This window comes from Hibiscus syriacus, unplaced genomic scaffold (genome assembly GCF_006381635.1).
Source record: "Hibiscus syriacus cultivar Baekdansim isolate YM2019G1 unplaced genomic scaffold, ASM638163v2 tig00110469_pilon, whole genome shotgun sequence".
Taxonomy (NCBI): Eukaryota; Viridiplantae; Streptophyta; class Magnoliopsida; order Malvales; family Malvaceae; genus Hibiscus; species Hibiscus syriacus.
This window is the reverse complement of record NW_024062751.1, coordinates 197,880-215,027: the sequence shown is the minus strand read 5'-3', so window position 1 is coordinate 215,027 and position 17,148 is coordinate 197,880. Positions and strand designations below refer to the sequence as shown.

The 17,148-nt window shown below is 37.9% G+C and overlaps 1 pseudogene; it reads left to right on the top strand.

The window, feature by feature from the left end:
• Positions 1-2,409: 2,409 nt before the first annotated feature.
• LOC120127513 lies at positions 2,410-16,309 on the top strand (annotated as a pseudogene).
• Positions 16,310-17,148: the final 839 nt, after the last annotated feature.

Sequence of the window (17,148 nt, the reverse complement as noted above, 5' to 3'; positions counted from 1 at the left end):
ATAATTCGTTGAAGGTATTTGGAATCCTAACTTGGATGTGAAAACGAATGTAGTTTCATTTCAGGATAAGGTGCAGGAGTGGAACAAGGATGTTTTCGGTCATATTGGTAAAAAGAAAAGGAAGTTATTGGCTAGGTTGAAGGGCATCGAGAAAGCTCTTTGTTCGTCTTTTTCAAATCGATTGGTAGAACTGCAAGGTATTCTTAAGAGTGAGCTTGATGTAGTTAGTTAGCAGGAGGAGAGTCTGTGGTTTCAAAAATGGCGTAATCAATGGGTACTACATGGAGATAAAAACACTAAATATTTTCATACTAGTACGATGCAAAGACGACGCTCAAAACGGGTGGTTGCTTTAAAATCTCCTGAAGGTGAGTGGATCTCAGACCAGACAATTTTGCAATCTGTGGTAGTGAAGTCCTTCCGTGATTTATTTACTAGTTTCAATGGGGATGGATATGGCTATTCTATCAGAGGGAGGTTCCTAAATGTACCTGTTTATTTGCTCCGGGGGAAATCAGGCCAGTGACGGATGAGGAGATCCGTGACGTGTTGTTCAACATGAACCCTTTGAAAGCTCTGGGTGTGGATGGGGTACATGCTTTTTTCTTTCAAACGAACTGGGATATTGTGGGTTCTAGTGTGTGCCGGACGGTGAAGGAGGTTTTTGCAGGTGGTGATTTAGATGAGGACCTTAACAAGACGTTACTGGTTCTTATCCCGAAAACCAAAACCCTTAAATTTCGACCAATTAGTTTGTGTTTTATTCTATACAAACTAATTACGAAGATGATTGTGAACCGTTTGAAACCTTTGCTTGTCAAGTGGATATCCGGGAATCAGACGAGATTTGTATCGGGGCGTGCAATTACTGAGAACATCACTATTGCGCAAGAAGTGATTCATTCAATGCGAAGGAAGAAAGGAAGGACTGGTTGGATGGCTATTAAAATTGACAAAGCCTATGATAGGCTTGAGTGGCCTTTCATTGATGAAACACTCCGGGACCTTCAGCTTCAGGGGAGCTTTCGGGAGTTAATTATGCGTTGTGTCTCCTCGGTCTTGACGCAAATTTTATGGAATGGATCGTTGTCTCTGGGGTTTAAACCATCACGTGGGATTCACCAGGGAGACCCGCTCTCCTCGTATTTGTTCGTATTATGTATGGAGCAGCCAACACAAGCAATTAATAACAAAATTGGAAATGGGGAGTGGAAACCGATCCGACTGAGTAACCATGGCCCTGTCCTTTCTCATCTCTTTTTTGCGGATGATATGGTTCTTTTTGTGGAGGCCACTAGAGAACAATGACATGTAATTGGAGAGGTCTTGGAAGAATTTTGCCGTGTTTCAGAGCATAAGGTTAGTCTGCAGAAAACCACTATTTTTTCTCTAAGAATGTTACGATGGATGACCGGTATGATATTAGCTCGCGGCTTGGGTACCAGGAAGTTCAGGATCTGGGTAAATACTTAGGTGTCCCGTTTCTTCACTCTCGAGTCACGAAAGCGTCTTATCAGTATTTAGTTTCGAGAGTTAGGGATAAATTACTCGGGTGGAAGACGTAGTCTCTATCCTTGGCGGGCATGATTACACTTGCTAAATCAGTTTTGTTAACCATTCCCTTTTACTCCATGTAGTCTACTTTTCTTCCAAAGGGACGTGAAAGGAGATTGAGAAATTAATTCGCTCCTTTATTTGGGGTCATACGGAGACGAGAAGAGGTATTCATCTGGTTTATAGGGAGACGGTTTGCTCTGACACTATGCAAGGCGGTTTAGGGTTCAAAAAACTGGAGCATCAGAATGCGGCTTTCCTAATGAAATTAGCATATATTTGGTTCGTAATAAAGATCAGCCCTGGGCTCAAATCTTACGTTCCAAATATAAATGGAATGATGAACTCCCTTCCACACTTGTTCGGAGAAACATTTTTCACCTTTGGAAGGGCATTTCCATGGTTTGGGAGGAAGTCCGACAAAGTATAGTGTGGAACGTGGGGAACGATAACCAGGTGGAATTCTGGACGGATGAATGGCTTAGTGATACGGGGCCTTTGATTAAGCATGTTAGGGATCATTCGATTCGTAACTCTCTGACGAGCTGTAGTGTTTCATCTATGGTGAATGGTGATGACGAGTGGAGTTGGCCATTCTTAAGGAATTTACTGCCTGAAGATGTTTTGTTCTGGCTACAGGCTACTATGCCGCCTTTGGCCTCTGATCGTGATGACGCACCCAGCTGGAAGTGACGGGTAGATCGGTACTTCTAGGTTCGTTCAGCGTACGAGTGCAGAGTAGGGGCTTCGAACGCCAATGATCATCGAGTTTGGAAGCTTATTGCCAATTATAGGGGCCTCCAACGGATTAAAGTATTCCTTTGGTTGTTAGCTCTTGGGAATTTGCTTACCAATATGGAGCGGGTTAGACGACATATGAGTTCGGATAAGAGCTGTGGGGTGTGTGGTCTGGGGGATGAATCATTAGATCATCTCTTTAGTACAAGCCCTTCGGCTTTAATTGTTTGGACTGGTCTGATTAAAGCTGATAAACTTGCAGAGTTTTTTACAAGAGATCTTAAGGATTGGATCGGCATTAATCTCTCCATACTTGCTTGCTATGCTCGGATTGATGCGGATTGGGACCTTCTTTTTGGAGCTATTGTGTGGTCGATATGGACCCATCACAATAAGAGAATTTTTTATCCCGAGTGGAGTGATAAGGAATCCATTTTGGATCGAAGTAGGAGGCTCCAAGGTGAAGCTCGTTTGGCTCTTAAGTCTGTAATGGTGTTTTCTAAGCATCCTAACTTGGCAAGCCGGTGTTCCACGAGGTGGATTCCTCCCCCACAAAGCTGGTGTAAACTGAATACGGATGGTGCCAAGGATAGTGTGAGGGGTTTTGCTTCGTGTGGGGTGTTCTTCGCTCTTGGAGGGGAAATTGGATATTTGGTTTCTCGAGATCCATTGGAATTTGCTTGGTGTTGGAGGTAGAACTTTGGGGAGTCCATGAGGGTTTGGTCCACGCTTGGAATTGTGGAGAGCGAAGAATTATTTTGGAACTCGACAGTTTTGAAGCCTTTCGGATCTTAAGGCAGAAGAGTCGCTCAAGTGTTTCCTACACTCTTTACAACAGAATTGCTGCTCTATTAGGCCGGGATTGGATCGTGCAAATCTGCCATATTAGTAGAGAGGCAAACAAAGTTGCGGAAAAATTGGCTAATTGGTTGACGTTGGTGTTACTACAGGATATGAGCTCTTTGAACCTCCCTCCTTTCTTCAGTCATTGTTGTAGCTTGACACGTTGGGTGATGGAGTAGCCACTGTTTGATTTTTTCTAGTTTCCTTTGTTCACCAAAAGAAAAAAAGAAACGACTAAGGCAATAAGATTAAAAAAAAAAGACTACAGCAAGGAATGTAGGTTAAAAGATGATTCTGACCCCTCAAATCAAGCATTATAGCCTTTAACTCAACCTTGCAGACCAACACTTGAAAGTTTGGCCTAATAAAAGATTGGTGGACTCAACTACCTGAAACCAAAATCGATTTCTGAAACAGAATTTGTTATAACAATCACACAATAAACTTTAGGTAGCATCAGCAGCAAGCTTCAAACAGCCCAATATCTCAATATTCACCTCCACTTTTTTTCTTCTCTAAACTTCAAACAGTAAAATTATTCTTTGTCATCATCATTTTGTAACTGAGTCAAAGATCTCACTTGAAGACTCTACCGCAGCACCTCAAACTGAGCTGAGGAAAACGGTTTAGTGAGCACATTTGCTACATGAAATTGAGCTGGAAGATAATTGACTTCTCGCAACTTGCTCAAACCTTTTTCCTGAATGAAGTGCACATCTAGGTCTACATGCTTGACTTTAACATGTAAAACTGGGTTAGCTTCCATGGCTACAGTATTCGTGTTATCACACCAAGCAACAGGGGTGTGAGAAGATTCAACATCATCTCCTTTGACGAAGGATACAACCCTCTCTTCGGTGATTTCAATCTCGTTCGTTCCCCTGACGGCAATAGTGTCCGCCTCCTCCTTAACGTTCATTCAGGTATATACATAGACTGATGTAAAATTTTATGTTAGAGCAAACTTATAAAATTTTATGCTTGATTTAATACAAGTCCATGCAAACCTTTATTTTTACTTCAACTTTTGTTGTGCTATTGATGGAATTCAGGGTCTGGTTTCGTTTCATCAAATATGTATGCGCATGGATTTTTCAGTGCCAAAATCAAGTTGCCTTCGGATAATAGTGCCGGAGTTGTGGTTGCCTTCTACCGTTCTACGTAAGTTTTCTGGGTTCTTAATCTTTAATCAAGTCTTTAATTTATTTAATTTTTCTTCATGGTGAATGCAGGCATCAAATGGTGACGTATTCGAGAAAGCACATGATGAAATAGACATCGAGTTTTGAGGAAATGTACAAGGACAGCCATGGAGATTTCAGACTAATTTGTATGTCGATGACAGCATAATCTGAGGCCGAGAAGAACGTTACAGCCTCTGGTTGGATCCATCAAAGGAATTCCATAGGTACAGCATTTTTTGGACGGCCAAGAACATCATGTGAGTTGTCTTAAAACACCTTGATTTCATCCGTTTTGTCCTTAAATTCCTATTCCCCGTTTTCTAACTCATTGAGTTAAGAAATATTGTTCTTCCTAAAATTTTAGTTCGAGTATTTGAGACTTATAAATGCTTATATTTTTTAACATATTGTCAACACACCTTTTTCGTCCTACTAGGATTCAAACTCTCAAAAATATGATAGAATTCTGCTAGGATTCAACTCCTAAAATATGATAGAATTTTGTTATGTTTTAAACTCCTAAAGATAGGATCCACAAGCAATATAAATAGCCATTGTAGCTCACTATTGTAACACACGATTGGCATACGAAATTACCAGAAAAAATACGAGCAAATAGATTATTTTGAAGCTATTGTAAACAATTCAGGAGCAATAAAAGGTGAAAGCTTTTACCTTTCGCATTCTTTTCTTCACTTGCATGTGTTGTTATTCGTCTTTGTGCTTGAAAAAAAATAGTTTTGGCCGAGGAAAAGGGGTTGTCGTTCGAAACTTTTTCTTTTAGATCTACACAACTCTGAGGCCGCTTTGGAAAAATACTAGGATATTTAAAACGAAGAAAAGGTTTGTCGCCGATGAACGGTCCCTTATGTATTATTTTCATATTTTTATTTATTTCTTTTTGATAAATCGTATTATTAAGTATATATATATTAATTATTTTTATTCTAATATTATTTTAATGTTTTTTAAAGTTATTATATATATATTTATAACTATTATATTTATTATTATTTTACTATTAACGTATATAAATATATTTTTCTCTTTTTCTACTATTATTATCATTATATGTATATTTTTTTATTGTATTTTATTTTTATTTTTTACTTTTTTTAAACATATGCATATATATACATTTAATTATATTTTTATATTTTATACTTCTTTATTTTTTTTGTTTTCATGTATTTATATTATATTACATTATTATTATTTTACTTTATTAAATTATTTTTTTTCGTTATTATATTTATTATATATATATATTATATCATAATGTTTTTTGTTTATTCATTCTTACTATATTATAGGGATACATCACACTCATTTATTAACTACAGTTCCACCCCTTATCGTCTTTTTCCTTCCTGACAGTTATACTTCACCAAACCTTGACTTTCTTTTTTTACTTTTTTTGGTGTGATTGCGTTTTTTATTTTACTACTTATTATCATTATTATTATTTTGCACTTAATAATTATATGTTTTTATTCTTCTTTTAGTTTTTCATCATTTTTTTTATTTTATTTTTCCTTCTATTTTCTTTATTTCATTTACTCTTATTTCCTTTTTCCTTTAACGCGTTTCTCGACTTTTTAAGGGTACTCTTTCAAATTGATCGGAGGTAAGTAATTTTGGATCATATGTTACCTTTAAATTTTAACTTTCGATTTTCTTAATTAAAAACAACTAGAAATTACGTAGTACCGAAAGGGCGGTTCAAGGGTGCTAATCCTTCCTTGACCGTAACCGACTCCCAAATCCGACATATCTTTGGTAAGACCCAGATCAGGTAAGATATAAGGTATCCGATTAACCTATTTATTTTTTTAAATAAATAATCGGTGGCGACTCCAATCACATTTTTCAAGTCGAAGCCCAATTCCGGAAACCAACCGAAAGACGGTTACGACAGCTTGGCGACTCCGCTGGAGACACAGGTAAGTGAGTCAGGCTAAGGTAATTTCCAGTTGTCTTTTTAACGAAAAGGGTAAGTTTAAATTTTAAGGTAATATTCCGATCATTTTTACTTACTTTTGATTATATTTTCGAGTAAATAGTTGGACTAATCGTTTTCTCATGATTTCAGCCTTTAAAGTTTTTTTTTCATCTAAGGCTCTATACCCGAGCTCCAATTACTTTTAAGTGGGGGTGAAAGCGACGCCTTCGTGTGAATTTATTCACCGTGTGGGCCTAGCAAGTAGCCTTCGAGATACATATACCTTATGCCTTCGTGTGAATTTATTCTCCGTGTGGGCATAAGGGAATGTTTCCTCTCGAGTTTAACTTAGTCCACACAAACCTGTGATGGGTTTAGGACTAAGGGTCTGGCAAGCCCAAGGGGGCACCGGCAAGGAGAACTCGTGTACCGTTTTTTAAAACCTAAACCGGGAGACATGGAGAAATAGAGCCTACCCCGAAACCACGTTCCAAAACCTAGGATTGTTTTTTTTACCTTAACCATATCTTTTTGTGTTTTTTTTCTTCCGTCATTTTTTTCGTTTGTTTTTATTTTTTACTAATGTTTTTGCCTTTGTGTTTGTTTTCTAGCATTTGCATCATTACAAGAGGCTATTGATCCCTAAAAAGCGTATGTTATACACAAAATAATTCGAATTAATGGACAAAGGTGTTGTAATACAAGAGATTGAAAATGCTGAGGCACGACTATGGTCCGAGAAGGCTCAGAAAGAGAAGGGAGACAGTCTTCAGGGGAACTATGTGTCAGAACTGGTTAGTTACGCCGCTGTCAGCCTGAAACAGAATAATCTCCAAGAGCTGTGAAACATTTGGGACAGTTGGAAGAATGAAAGAAAGCAGAAGTTCAGCCAACGATATGGTGATATCGCCCTCTTGCTCCATGTCAAGACTGATGAGCCCTTACTCCGAGCATTAATTCAATTCTGGAACCCGGGATATAGTTGCTTCACCTTTAACCGGGAAGACATGGTGCCTACTATCGAAGAGTATACTACTCTACTGCACTGCGAAAGCATCAAACTAGAGATGGCATATATTAAACATATCAAGAGTCAGCCTTTCAAGAACGGACTGGCCAAGATTGCATGGGTTGATGAAAAATGGGTGATTGATCGACTCCGGCACAAAGGTAACGGGCAAGGAATTGAGTGGATCTACATAAGGCAACTAATGAAGACCACCCTGATGAATGGAAGACTATAGACCTTTTTGCACTAGGTCTGTATGGCTTGATCATCTTTCCGAAGGTTTTGGGATGCATTGACGCAGCCGTAGTAGAATTATTTGAACAACTTCCAAGGTGAGTCAACCCAGCACCGACCATCTTAGCCGAGACCTTTCGGTCCCTTAATCATTGCAGAAGAACTGATGGAGGAAGGTTCATTGGGTGTGTTCAACTCCTTCAAGTCTGGATTCACAGCCACTTCTGGAAGACTAGTGGGGTTTCCTACCGCCGATTCAGCACTACCTATTCACCATTAGGAGAGTTCATCACTATGAAATGGCATGAAGGAGCTTCGAAGGAAAAATGGATAAAGGTCTTCACGCATCTTCAGGATCGTGATATTACCTGGAGAGACCCCTGGTTGTTCCACAGTGATGTTCTTTTCAAGTGTAGGGATTCTGACACTATGACCCTACTTGGACTTTGGGGTGCAGTTGGGTATGCTCGTTGTTGGCACTTAGACAGTATGGAGCACGTCAGTTTGTCCCAGCAACATATGGATTATCTACATCAGAATTTATGTATCAGGGTGACAGTTATAAGAAGATGATTAAGGAAGTAGCCGAGTCATGGAAGAAAGTATCCCGCATGGATGTTGTAGCAGCCAGGGACATGCTTACTCCGGATTATGTGGAGTGGCGAAGAGTGAGGAAAAATGACAATATTCTGGTACCAGACTGTGAGGACACCCATACCATGGAAGAACATCTCAGGCCTGCCCCTTCTGAAGCCGAGATAGCCAAGACAGAGTTTGAAGCTGTGAATAATGAGCTGAAGCAGAGGATAAAGGAGCTTGAAGCTGAGCGCTATCAGTGGAAGCTAGATGCCGACTCTTAGAAATATCGAGCAGACAAACTTGAAAAAGAACAGAAAAGAGTCCGTTTTGAGCTCGAAGACTTGAGAAAGGGGTATCAGGATACGGTCCAGGATAACTCCAAGTTGAAGGTATCTTATGAGTACTGGAAAGATGAAGCTCATAGCTTGAAGAGAAAGTTCGAGGGACCTGATGAGAGAGCCTGGAAGGAACAGATAAAGACTGCCCAGAGGCGCTTAGTAGACTTTCAGTATCAAAACCAACGCTTGAGAGTCCAGATGGCTGATCTGGAGAAACAACATGAGAAAGATGGTAAAACAATAGCTGAGTTAGAAGCCATTGTAGAAGGATTCAAAAAGCAAGCAAGCGAGCTTCAGATAGTGCCCTTCGACGGGGGTTTGCAGTGGCGTTTCCAATGGGAGCAAGCACAACAAAGGGTGAAAGCCAGAGACGCAGTCATCCGAGATTTCCTGGATCAAGTACAGAAGGCAGCTCGCCATCTATACGGCCTGGCAAGGGAAGCGGGAGTGGTCCGACAAGATATACAACCGGTGACAGATGAAGGCAGAAGACTTGTCAACCTAATAGAGGCTGTTCAGGGTCTAGAGGATTTAGTCCGAGTGTACCTTTGATTGTTTTTATGTCTCTTACAAGATAAAACATTTTTGTCTAAATAAAGATTATTCATAATAACAGGCACATTTCTTGGATCAATGCATCGAACATTTCATGCATTCTTGCATTTTTGCATCTTCATCTACATTTTTAAGCATTTTCATAACCATGAAATTAAGTCAAGGAGGATTCGATGAAGTGGTCTTAACCACATTACACCACATGAAAGCAAGATTTTAACAATTAAAGAAAAACTGAAATCAGTACAGGGGGAGCTGGATCAGCTGATTGTAGGACTAAGCCTGCCAGGATGATCTGAGAAAAGAGTACCCATCTCCTAAGGGCTACGATGTTGAAGCTGTTACCACATAAGGATTCCCAAAAATTCTTCTGAAAACTGTAAGGCGCTTGCCGAAGAAGGGGGCATGGCATATACCATTTGTACTTATAGGATTGTTTTGTTTGAACACATCTTTTAAAATATTGAATTCATGTTACTTTCTAAGGTGGAGCAATTGAACAAATTTTAATCGTTAGTTCTTTGAATATTAAATGAATTAAGGATTCTTTTAATTCTTCAAGAATTATAGATTTTTGACATATGATAAGATTAGACCTTTCTTACCTTGTCTCAAACCCTAGAATAAAATACCTTGATTCTTTACCCAAAATAACTCATGGTCATTACCAAAAAACCAAAATTTGACATTACCTCCATTTAAAATTCTTGAACATTACCTTTATCTTTTTGATACACCCATACCTTTCTTTGAGTCAATAAGATCACACAACTGTCTTTTTAGAATCAAAATTAACCTATTTTACCATTAAAACCCAAGGCATTGAGTTGTTCATTTGAACATGAGCATTCTTCCAAGATACAATTTGGGGCATTTCACCGGGAGCCTGAACATTGAGACATGATGGGAGCAAGGAGCAGAAAAAACAATTCATTCGAAATAATTCTATCATGCATTAATTGCACTGTTTTCATGTGAATAGAATTAATCCTGAAAATCTATCCCCCTGGGGATACCTCTTCTGTGAAGACTTACATGTATGAAATGATGAACGGCTTTCTTTCTTTATCCCTTCACAACAGGAGAAAATATATATCCCTTGCGTCCCCTTTTGAGCCTATAGTATTTTTTTCTTCTGATTCAACCCTAACCAAGGATCACCCTCCACACTGGGGGGAAAGGTGGAGAAAATCTGCTCACATGAGTGAAGACATTGATTCAGATGAGATACCGAAAGGTGAACCAAATGCCAAGTGCGATGATTCAATCAGAACAAAAAGGGCAAAAAGAAAAAAGAAAAGAAGCAAAAAGGAAAAAACAAGAACAAAAAAGAAAGAACAAAAATAAAAAAAGGGGACAAAAAGCACATGCAAAATTCCCTAAAGACAAATGGTGCATCAAGCTTCAATGAGATTGATCAAGCATAATCATTCCCGAATCACTGAATCCCTTCACTCAAAGATCATAGAGCATCAAGAGAAAGAGACATTTTGAGCAAGACAAGATTGATGGCATCAGAATGAATTGATCCTTGGTTCAATACCCTGAAACACTTGTTTGGGCCTATTTATCCTTTTCTTTCATAACCACGAACCTTGGCCTATATTACGTGCCTTAAAAGTCCATTCTAATCATACATGGATTTCTAAACAGAAGAGACTATCTTCAAATTTCATCCCGCCCATCAGGATTAATCTTTGTTTGCAAAAAACAATGTAATTAATGTATGGTAGAGAAAAATAACAAAGGGGGGTTCAAGACGTAAATCTTGAATAACGTCTTGAAACCGAAGGAGGATTCGAGGTTAAAACCTGAAAAGGTGGCTCGAATATAAAAATTGTGCAACTGAGGCGATCACACAAATTCCTTGATAAGGCATCGCACAATCCGAGTGTGACAACGAAGGTTGGGAGTCAGAGAACACTTCCAGTAGAGAAGCATGCAAGCTATCCCATCAATCCTTTGAGCATCAAATACCAAACCTTTGAGCATCAAATGCCAAACCTTTGACCAAACACAATGACCTGAGACTTTTTATCCTTTCCTTACTTGACCATCTCTCAAAGATAGCTTTGATCTTGACACTTGTCAAATAGCTATAATTTATTGAAGGATTAACGTTGTAATTAATTCTTTGATATCCAATGAACTCTAGTTTTATGATCCGTCTCAATTGTAAAACCGTGAAAGGGGCAATATTTTTAAAACTTGGGATTAAACATTTTTTGAAACTCTTTTAATTGATATTAAAAGAGAAAGAAAAACATTTTTTTCAAACAAGACAGTCTCTCTAGAGTGAATCTTGGTAAATGACATGTGACTCTTAGACACAAAACTCATGCTCAGAATCAATGCTGAAGCAAGAAATGAGGAACATTTGGGGCATCTTTGAAGATTCAACATGAAATATTGGGGCATTTTTTGGGCATCTTTGGGGATTCAACATCCTAATGTGAATTATCAGGCCTTTTCAAGAGATAAAATATAACCAATTCATGTTATATGCATCTTATGCATACATTTTAGAGCATCATTTTTTCCCACATACATAATTTTTGCAGCTTTTAGAGTCAAGTTTCGACTTCAAAACGAAGGATACTCGATTCAAAAGCACCTTTAAAGATTAATGTTGGTTGCTTAACTCAGCAGTAAGAAGCTACACTTCAACCAATTTGACATATTGAAAGATCGACAGATCTTAGAATCAACTTCAGACGAGTTCGAGAGATAATTCAGAACCGATCCAGTTCGCATTTTCAAGTTGGATTTCAACTTCACGACGAATGATATCCAATTCCTGGCTTAACTTCACGACGAAGGGGCCACCCACGATTTTAACTTCACGACGAAGGGAATCGTGCTCACCATTGTCTCTCTTGAGACAGTTTCCCTTGAAACAAACTTTGTCTCTCTTGAGACAGTTTCCCTTTAAACAAAATTTTTTCTCCCTTGAGACAGTTTCTCTTGAAACATAAACATTGAAAACATTTCCCTTGAAATGAGTTTTGTCTCTCTTGAGATAGTTTCCCTTGAAACAAAATTCCGTCTCCATTGAGACAGTTTCTCTTGAAACATAAACATTGGAAACATTTCCCTTGAAATGAATTTTGTCTCTCTTGAGATAGTTTCCCTTGAAACAAAATTTTGTCTCCCTTGAGACAGTTTCTCTTGAAACATAAACATTGAAAACATTTCCCTTGGAATGAATTTTGTCTCTCTTGAGATAGTTTCCCTCGAAACAAAATTTTGTCTCCCTTGAGACAGTTTCTCTTGAAACATAAACATTGAAAACATTTCCCTTGAAATGAATTTCGTCTCTCTTGAGATAGTTTCTCTTGAAACATAAACATTGAAAACATTTCCCTTGAAATGAGTTTCGTCTCTCTTGAGACAGTTTCTCTTGAAACAAAATTTTGTCTCCCTTGAGACAGTTTTCTCTTGAAGCATCATCTTTGAATATGTTTTCCTTGGAACTAATTTCATCTCTCCGTGAGACAATTTCTTTTGGAACTAAGTTTTGTCTCTCTTGAGACAGTTTTTCTTAAAACAAAATTTTGTCTCCCTTAAGACCGTTTCCCTTGAAACAACAAATATCTTTGAGATCGTTTCCCTTGAAACGAGTTCTGTCTCTTTTGAGACAATTTCTCTTGAAGCATCATCTGAACCGTTACACTCAGCTCAGGCACATACTTGGGATAGCATTTCTCAAATCAAAAAATAGAATGTGCACATCAGATTTGAACATTTGAAGAATTTGAGACCATGGATCAGAACTTGAAGATTCCAGAACCAAGATTCCATAAAAACAACCTGAGATCGAGATTTCTCTCCTGAGCCCCAAAATAACATATGTTGCATATGCATTTTAGGCATACCTAAGAGCATTGCATCCATCTCATCACATATATGCATAACTTTTTCAGGTTTTAGCTAGAGTCAATTTTGACTTCACAGCGAAGGATATTGAACTCGAGACAACACAAGTTCAACTTCACAACGAAGGGACGGCTGGTTGTCAACAATAATTTCCCAGTTTCAGGGCCAATTTCAACTTCACGGCGAAGGATATTGGACCCAAGACAACACAAGCTCAACTTCACAGCGAAGGGGCGACTGACTGTCGACAAACAATTTCGGAGCCAATCTCAATTTCACAGCGAAGGATATTAGACCCAAGACAGCACAAGCTCAACTTCACAGCGAAGGGGCGGCTGACTGTCGACAAGCAATTTCGGAGCCAATCTCAATTTCACAGCGAAGGATATTGGATTCGAGACAACACAAGTTCAACTTCACAGCGAAGGGACGGCTGGTTGTCAACAAACAATTTCCCAATTCCAGAGCCGATTTCAACTCCACGACGGAGGATATCGTGCTACCTGAGACAACACAAGTTCAACTTCACAACGAAGGGACGGCTGGTTGTCAACGAACAACTTTTCAGTTTCATCCGCGATTTCAACTCCACGACGGAGGATATCGTGCCACTCGAGACAACACAAGTTCAACTTCACAACGAAGGGACGACTGGTTGTCAACAAACATTTTTTAAATTTCAGAGCCAATTTCAACTTCGCAGCGAAGGATATTGGACTCGAGACAACACAAGTTCAACTTCACAACGAAGGGACGGCTGATTGTCAACAAGATTTCGTTCAGAGTCAATTTCAACTTCACAGCGAAGGATATTAGACTCGAGACAGCACAAGCTCAACTTCACAGCGAAAGGGCGGCTGACTGTCAACAAACAATTTCCCGGTTCCAGAACCAATTTCAACTTCACAGCGGATGATATTGGACTCGGAACAATATTTGGATTTCAACTTCATGGCGAAGGATATCCAATTCTCAGGCTCAACTTCACGACGAAGGGGCCCTGTACGATTCCAATTTCACAAACAGATTGACCCAACTTCACGACGAATGAGTCATCTGTAACGCATCAACACCGAAGTCTTCAGGTCAAGTTTCACCTTCACGGCGAAGTATCTTGATCCAGAAGACGATTCAAAGGCCACTCGCCAAAAGCTTTGAGTTCGATTCTAACTTCACGACGAAGGATATAGTGCTCAGAAGCTTCCAGATGAACTCGACTTCAGGACGGAGGAGTCATCCGTAACTCAACTCGACAGGGAGTTATTGAAACATCAGAGTAAATTTTCAACTCCACCGAACGAAAAATGTGTTTTTCAATCTTTGCCCTATCCCCGTTACACGACTATAGGCAAAGAGGGGCAGCTGTCAACACACCTTTTTCGTCCTACTAGGATTCAAACTCTCAAAAATATGATAGAATTCTGCTAGGATTCAACTCCTAAAATAGGATAGAATTTTGCTATATTTTAAACTCCTAAAGATAGGATCCACAAGCACTATAAATAGCCATTGTAGCTCACTATTGTAACACACAATTGGCATACGAAATTACCAGAAAAAATACGAGCAAATAGATTGTTTTGAAGCTATTGTAAACAATTCAGGAGCAATAAAAGGTGAAAGCTTTTACCTTTCGCATTCTTTTCTTCACTTGCATGTGTTGTTATTCGTCTTTGTGCTTGAAAAAAAAATAGTTTTGGCTGAGGAAAAGGGGTTGTCATTCGAAACTTTTTCTTTTAGATCTACACAACCCCGAGGCCGCTTTGAAAAAATACTAGGATATTTAAAACGAAGGAAATGTTTGTCGCCGATGAACGGTCCCTTATGTATTATTTTCATATTTTTATTTATTTCTTTTTGATAAATCGTATTATTAAGTATATATATATATATATTAATTATTTTTATTCTAATATTATTTTAATGTTTTTTAAAGTTATTATATATATATATTTATAACTATTATATTTATTATTATTTTACTATTAACGTATATAAATATATTTTTCTCTTTTGCTACTATTATTATCATTATATGTATATTTTTTATTGTATTTTATTTTTATTTTTTACTTTTTTTAAACATATGCATATATATACATTTAATTATATTTTTATATTTTATACTTCTTTATTTTTTTTCGTTTTCATGTATTTATATTATATTACATTATTATTATTTTACTTTATTAATTTTTTTTCGTTATTATATTTATTATATATATATATATATTATATCATAATGTTTTTTGTTTATTCATTCTTACTATATTATAGGGATACATCACACTCATTTATTAACTACAGTTCAACCCCTTATCGTCTTTTTCCTTCCCGACAGTTATACTTCACCAAACCTTGACTTTCTTTTTTTACTATTTTTGGTGTGATTGCGTTTTTTATTTTACTACTTATTATCATTATTATTATTTTGCACTTAATAATTATATGTTTTTATTACTCTTTTAGTTTTTCATCATTTTTTTATTTTTTTCCTTCTATTTTCTTTATTTCATTTACTCTTATTTCCTTTGTCTTTTAACGCGTTTCTCGACTTTTTAAGGGTACTCTTTCAAATTGATCGGAGGTAAGTAATTTTGGATCATATGTTACCTTTAAATTTTAACTTTCGATTTTCTTAATTAAAAACAACTGGAAATTACGTAGTACCGAAAGGGCGGTTCAAGGGTGCTAATCCTTCCTTGACCATAACCGACTCCCGAATCCGACATATCTTTGGTAAGACGCAGATCAGGTAAGATATAAGGTATCCGATTAACCTATTTATTTTTTTAAATAAATAATCGGTGGCGACTCCAATCACATTTTTCAAGTCGAAGCCCAATTCCGAGAACCAACCGAAAGATGGTTACGACACATATTAAAAAAATTCTAAACATATATTACATTTTATATATACATATATTCTCTTAGCGACGTTGAATTTCTTCAGCTTTTACGTGGATGAGGGGAAGTGATTCGCAGCGACGAAATGGGTGGTGGTTACCTATCAAATCCAATGGCTTTATACGCTACCATTTGGGACGCCTCGAGCTGGGCCACAGGCGGTGGCAAAATCAGAGTTAACTACGATTATGCACCGTTCACGGCGGAGTTTAGAGAGTTGGTCCTCGAGGGTTGCCCTATGGATCCCATCCAAGAATACCCCGACTTCACCATCTGCAACGACAAAGATTCCTGGCTCGAGAGCCGAAGCTACGCCTTCTTAACGCCGAAACGGCGAGCCGCCATGCAGAATTTCAAGCAGCATTATATGTACTACTCGTCCTGTTACGATGTATGGCGTTACCCCGCGAAACTTCCCGGTTGTGTAATTGATCGGATCGAAAAGGAAAGGTTCAACGAATCCGGAAGGTTGAAAATCGACGGGAGCCATAGGAAGCAAACCATGACCTCCAAAGCACGACGGAAGAGAAAGCCACTGTCCGATGCGTGAAGTAATAGATTTGTGTTTCGTACTTTCAAATTGACGTTGTGTTGATTTTATGCTCAAAATCCTTTTGTTCAATCTTTATAATTATTTGTACAAGTAGAGAAATATATTAGGTTTAAATAATTAATTTGTTAGTTGTTTTAATTAATTTGTTAGTTGTTTTTAACTTTGTATATTACGAATACGGTGTCACGATTATATTTATTACGAATGTTGCATAATATAACAGTTGTAGATATAATAAATACGATTTTAATTAACAATTTTAGATATAAGAGAATGAAAAAAAAATATTCGAGCAGTGCAATGCAAAATCCGGTGAACAACAACTAGAGTTATAGCAATAGGAAACAGGTTATAAACTTTCAAATCCACCATAAGACATCTTGTTTTAAGCACAGAATTTACATTAAATGCTATAGCTGAAACATAACCTAAAAAAGATTCTAAAGTCGAACCCAGGTCGCTGGATTCAAAAACCAGAGTGCTAACCACTACACCATAGAACCGATTGACGGGATATAATCATATTAAAACATTAATATAAAGTAGATTTTCTATAACAACACCGTATTAGGTTTTCAACTACCTGTAGTAACACCAACCTCGTCAGAACTTTGAAGGCCTTGGGCAGTGGGCACCATTACCATTTTTACCAACCCTTTGGACGAATTTTCAATGGCTTCGGTCTAAGGACAGCTATTTATGGGAGTTTAGTCCGGTCAAGATCGGTTGATGGGGAACCAGCATGTTTAGAGAGAAAAAAGCAAAGCTGGACTTTGTTTGCAATGGACATCATTAAATTTGAAACCAGTAGTAAATTCAAATGATTTCATGATGAA